This window comes from Lissotriton vulgaris, chromosome 6 (assembly GCF_964263255.1).
Source record: "Lissotriton vulgaris chromosome 6, aLisVul1.2, whole genome shotgun sequence".
NCBI lineage: Eukaryota > Metazoa > Chordata > Amphibia > Caudata > Salamandridae > Lissotriton > Lissotriton vulgaris.
Window position 1 is genome coordinate 509,359,860 of NC_141694.1, and position 6,760 is coordinate 509,366,619.

Sequence of the window (6,760 nt, forward strand, 5' to 3'; positions counted from 1 at the left end):
AGAAATAAGTTACTGTTTTTTATAGCTGAATACTAACACACTGATGGTCTTGGGGGTAGCCAGGATAATCTATATGATTAGCATTCTGTGTCTTTAAATCTAATAATGAAGCGAATGCCTAAATAGGAGTATCTGACCAGTTTCATTACTCATCTGGGCTATTTACATTGGCTATTTCAACTGTTTTGCACTCATGGCGAAAAATATTTGCAGGCTCATATTAAGGCGGCTATGTCACACTCATCCTATAGTTTAGTGACTGTCATTTCTCCTTAGAAAGACATTGCCTTCCTGCATCAAGCATCATGTACAGTGCCAACATCATTTTAAAATGGTTCATAAAGTGACATGCTCATTGAAAATGAATTCAACGTTTGGATACATTGGGATCCAGAAAGTGCACTCAGCATCAATTGTAGATCTCATTCCATTTATTTTACACACCTTCTTTCAGATATTGTCGGTCTCTCTAGAATTAGTTTAATACAACATTGCATAGAACACGTACCAGGTCATATTGTCTCAGCACATATCTGATTCTTTGTCTCTTTAAAATATTTTGAAGATCAGTTACCTAAAAAGGGCCTGGGGACTCAATTTTGCTGCCATCTAATCAGTTTATCAGTTCATCATGGAGGTATAAAATAGTTTGTAAGCAGTAAATATCTAGGGCCTTCCCTACTTACCTTGTAACCTAGGTTGGGTAGGCTATGTACTATAGTTACATGTGCATCCTTTCATGGCCTGTTATCCACCTTATCTGTTACAGCTTATGTCTGCAGAGTTCTCTATATATATCAAATATATATGGTTGCATTTAGTCTATTATGAATTCCCAGTCCATGAACCAATTAGAGCCTGCAATTAATTGGTATACATATCATAGGGTCTCCCTTATGTTAAAGGTTTGGCATATGTATTTTAGTATTTACCACACGCCAACGTGTGCCATGTCTGTTTGCCTTAGTCTCCAATGAAGAAAGAAAGCTAAAAAAGAACAACTAACTGAGAGAAGCTATACAATGTGTGTGCCAATGTCACTCCCAATATATGCTACCCAATTAAACAATTAGTCTGTTATTTAACCCGATGAAACATGCCCATCAAAAAAGCCAATTTTTACTTAGTGATGGACTAAATAAACACAGTCATGAGATAAGAACCAATGAAGGAAATTTAGCTTCATAAAAACGTTTGTTTGAAGGTAATTCTCTTCATAAGAACACATACCAAAGAGGGGACATGACTTACACAGCTAAGATGGCAGGCGCACTCTAGAGAGGCTCTGCTCTTCAACCCCATTTATCCAAAATATATCCTCCACCCCGTCTGCCATAAGGGGAGAAGGCTTAGTTGCACATTGTCTCTACCTCGACTGAAGTCGATGGAGCCAATGGTCTTTCCTGGGATGCCACTGTCGCGGGTCATGAGTGAAGGAGCAGTCACCTTGCTGGGCAAAGTGCCAGGACTCGCGGCCCTGCACGGTGCTGCCCCTTAAGTGATGTTCCCTGTGGTATGGGTAGCATCCAGTCCTCAGTTGGCCGCCCATCTCCTGCTGGCCACACTTTCTGGGCCCCCAGCCCCAGCCTGGGGGGCAGCACATGACTGTGGGCCCGCTTCTGCGCAATAAGACCATCAGCCAGTAGGTACTCTGATGAGGCCTCCATTGAACCGGGGCGGCCGACAGAGCACTTACCCTGGCCAACCGCCGCGAGTTGCTGAGGTTGCCCCCATGCCAGTTTGAGTGCCAACCCCTCCTGTCTACACTCATTAATTAAAAATCAAAAAGGTTTAGCTTATATAGCGCAAACTAGACCCGAGAGATTGGGTAAAAAAAACGCTTTCCATTAGCACCAGTTTCGTTACATGAGGACACTTTCACTTTTGTTAGGCACAGGGAGAATAAGTGATTGCCCAGAATCACAGGATGCTCAGCGTCGTTGTTGACAGTTCTAGCAGTAAGGCTACATCCTCATTAGGTGCCTGACCCTTCCCGGAGGATGGCTCAGCTGCCACAAATACGCCGACTATTGACCAACAGCTATGACGACAACTGGCAGGGCCTTTGCTGCTCAGGAGCGGTCAACTGCAGCGGTGCTGCTCCTGCACGAATGCTTCCTGTAGTCCCCCGGATAAGTACTGACAAGGTGGCCCAACAGGGCCCAACCATGTGGAGACCGCTGCAGATCTAAATGCCTCGCTGTCTGTTGGTATTCCCCAAGTCTTCGCTCTCTTTGCCGAATCCTACTCAATACTCACAGGAAAACAATACAGCAGTAACTGGGCGAACATGATGCAGCCTTGACCAAGACCACAACGGTTCCCCACTGCCAACGCCTTTCAAGTTGTCTGTCCCTCCTTTTTTCCTATCTGACACATGTCTTTGCCCCATGTGCCTGTGTTTAGGGGTTGGCTACTTGAAGGCCTTCTCCGGGGGGATTACTGTGGGCCCTATAGCTTCTTAAACGGCTGTATTTGCCTTCACTGGCTGTCCCCTCCATCATGCTCATGGATGAACAACGTCACTGGCCCAGCAAGCCTAATGGGGATTGCACCCTCGACCTCCTGTCATCTTTCCGGCTGGACATCTGTGTTATTGGATGTGCATGCCTCAAGCAATGGGACACATCGGACAGCACATAATGCGGCACCACATCATAATCAAAGGCGTCTGTAAGTGTGCCCTATCATGCACTGTCCTGAGATGTGGGCAATGATCTGCTGTGACTGCCCCTCTATGGAGTTGCCCGTGCACTCTCCCTCTGCTATTGGACCTGCTGGATCCTGTGTGGACATTATGGGTGGGTAGTGGGCACCCAATTTTTGTGATTGTGCATCCCTACTCTCCCCTCTGTTGCACGTGCTGACATCACTCCAGCTGGGTATTGCCCTTCGATACCACCTTAATGCTCTGGGCTGCTTGTGCTGCAATGCTTAAGGTGTACTTTGGGCGTTAGCAAGTGGGCCCACTGGGGTATCATCCTGAAGCACCCCTCCTGTGGCCAACCCATGCACAAGACCAAACTGTGTCTCCTACGATCAGGCACCCGGAGCATAACATTTCACCATCTCTGCCATCTGCTTCTATACATATGGCAACTGGCAGTGTTAGGACCGGATCCGCTCGGACATTCAAAGTCCATATGTGACAAACTGGACATCATCCTGGAGGCCGTGGAATTCACCAGGGCGTGTCTGGAGAGAACTTGTGCTGCCCTGGAACGCAACATTGATAACATTGCAGAATAACTCACACTACTCCAGGGAGACCACCGTAAACTAGCCGACAAGGTGACAAACTTCAGTGAGATCTTATGAAATGGAGTGGTCTCTGCAGGCCCTAGTAGACTGTGAGCACACTTTGGAATGCAGGACAGAGGTCCAGTCCAGAAGAAACAAGGGAGGTCGGCCTCTCGGAGAGAGTTGAGGGGCCAAATGCAGTTGCCTACATGGAGCACTGGCTACGCAACCTCCTCCCCCGGCAGCCCTGCCACAGTACTTCTCCATTGAGCAGGTTCATTGGGCTCCGTCACACAACCCTCCTGGCCCGCATTATGTTGTTTCCGGATAACACCATGGCAGTGCAATGACAATGGAACTCCTTCTTGGCCGTCAAGCAACCACTCAGAGACCTAGACTTATGGAACTCTTTCTTGTTCCTTGTGTGTATTTGGGTTGTCGCTGCAGGGGGCAACACACTTTTGTGACTATCCTGGAGATGCTTGGGACAGGCTGGACTCTGTGGATCGGCCAACTCTAGTCAAACCACATCAGAGACAAAGATGTCTCAAGGTCAAGCCGAGAGTCGCCGATGTGAACGCAGATGCAGTGCACAGAACTCCCCTCAGCCGAAAACCGTCCCCAACCTGGAGCAAGTTATTCAGGAGAAGCACAAGCTCTACAAATAGCGCCCACGATCCGTGTCCACCCAAAACCCAGACTCAGATGATGGGTCTGCCAAATCCTCAGTGATGATAGCTCTTTGGGCATCTTGCCTTCTGTGACAGATTCGGTGATCCCTCCTGATGTGACACCACAGACGGCTGATAACATTGTCTAACCTGCTATCTATGGAACTTCTCGTAGCTAATCCGACGGATCTATAATGCATGATGTTTCATGTCACTTCACTTGTATTTTCCTCAACTTTTTCTCTTTTGCAGCAGGCATGGGGGTGTACTGTTTCTGTTCCTGAAGCCTTACTAATGCTCTGTAGTTATTTTAGATCCAGTCTCGGTGCCCAGACGAGAAGCTACAAACACTTTCCCGCTGAGGCACTCATGTCCTTATCACATGGGGTGCCCCACCTTTGGTTACTGCACCTCCTGCGTGCTACTGTGCGTTTCATGGTTTGTGTTGCAGCTCGTGAAACTCACAGTTTAGCAGTTTGGGTAGACACATTTTGCTTTGCTCTAATGTTCATTTTGGTTCTTCTTTTAGTTATAACTTTCTAGTTTTCTGACGCCTGATTACCCCTACCCACACTCGCAGGACACCAATACAGTACATGGATTGGCTTTCCTCCACCACACTGTGGTAAATCGCTACACTCTTCTCTACTGACCACATGACCCACACCAATGTTATCACCTAGAACGTGCGGGGAATGCACACCCCCTCTCACTGCAATGCTATCTATTCATATCTCAAATGTCGCTCTTACAGGAAATGCATTTAACACGCACTGAAGTGACCAGACTCCATAGGCACTGGCGTGGCCAGGTGTTTCCACCAATTTCTCCTCCTATGCCCGGGAAGTACTAATATGGCTCAAGCCGGGGGTCCCATTCATGGCAGATGAGGACCTTGAAGACACAGAGGGCTGCGATGTACTTGTCAGGGGCTGCCTAGACCTTTGTTGCATCCTTATAAGCAGTATATATGCACCCAATTGGGAACAGGTTTCATTACTCCATGCCATGTCTGAGACGCTGTCCCAATGGAGTGGAGTGCGATGACTTACAGGAGGGGACTTTACATTCCTTCTCAGCATTGAACTTGAATGCTCATTCCCTCTGCTGCCTCAAGCATCCACAACATCCTTTGCCCAAGAATTTCAGGACTGGCTACATCACTGGCAACTGATTGACATTTGGCACACACACAACACAAACACAAGACTATATTCGTTTTTTTTTCCTTCGCCACAATGCCTCCATGTCCGGATAGACAGATTGATTGGCATCACGGACCTGCTCCCTTCCATTACCCATGTTGATTATTTAGGCAACACCCACTGCACCAATATTTGCAGCTAGCATGCGACATAGCCACCCCTGCCATTCTCGCTTGAAGATTACAAGAAGAGGTGCTAGAAGACCCACCTTTCCGCGGCTTCATGGGTACTGCAATTGTTGATTATTTTAAGCTCAACAGTAACACTGCCACCACCAGGTTGATTGAGTCGAATGCATTTGATGTAGCTATCAGAGGTCAGTGTTTGAGGATTAATTGGAATATACATAAACAAATCGATAGAGATATTCCTCATAGAGAATGCACACACCTCTATTGTGAAATCCAAGCAGAGCCCCACCTGGCAAACTCATGCCACATGACAGAGGCTTGTCACAAACAAGCCTCGCTACTAGAGAGGCTGCTCTCTCTTAATTATGCCACTCATTCGGCTTGTACCCTCGCCACTACTGACAGATACGCCAGGGCCAACTGAGATGCCCATCACAATATTGCTCGGCTGCAGGTACTTCACGCTATACTCAACTCGAAATACACAATGAACTGATGCCCATTACACTTCATTATACCAGTCGGCTTAACTGCGACTTCCAGGTACATTGATTCCTTTGTCTATGGTGTGTCTTTGCCTTGCATCATGCCGGACCAGTGGACAGAGCTCGATGAACCTATCAAACTTTTCAAAATAGAGAAGGCAATACACTACCTCGCCAGAGGCTGGAATCCGGGCCCAGACTTTTAGCTGGTGAGTTTTATAAGGAGTATGCCCCACTCATTGCCGCTCACTTACATAGACTCTATGAAGAGGCAATGTTCACCTCACCCTTTCCCGCATCCCTCTGTGACGTGTTGCTTATTTCCTTGCCCAAGCCGGATACAGACCAGTCCACTTTGGGCTTGTTTAACCCCTGACTATGCTGAACGCTGACTACAAAGTGCTAGCCAAAATCCTAGCAGACTGACTGACACCCCTAGTTCCTGCTCTGGCCCATCAAGACCAGAACGGGTTTGTTTAGGCCTGTAACTCTTCACTGAACCTACGGCATTTTTTGGGTCCTAAGGTATGCTCTGCACCAGTTGCCTTGCTCCGGCTGACTGGTGCTGGATCTAGAAATCAGCCTTTAACTGAAGCAATTTCTTTTGTTGATCAAATTACTGTATACCCATTCACTCTCCATGGTCAAAACTTATCTTGGACCCCATTCACATACACCGAGGCACCCACCAAAGGTGTCTGCACCCCGCTCCTCTTCTCCCTGGCAATTGAGCCCCTCGTGGTTGCCATCCTGGAATGAGGGGTGCAATGGTACCCACTCCATCTCATTTTATGCAGACAACCTGCTTCTTGTCTTAGAGATGTGCACTCAATTCCTGATGTGCCTGCTCTAACGCTCAACCATTTTGCTGACCTATCCAGCTTGAGAGCGAACCACATGAAAAATCCTGCTTGTTCCCATTCACAACTTAGTTGCCCAACCCAGACTTTGCTTTCAATGGGGTTCCAATACCCTGGCAGCGCTCCACATTCAAGTTATTTTAGAGTCCGGTTATATCACTCACCAAT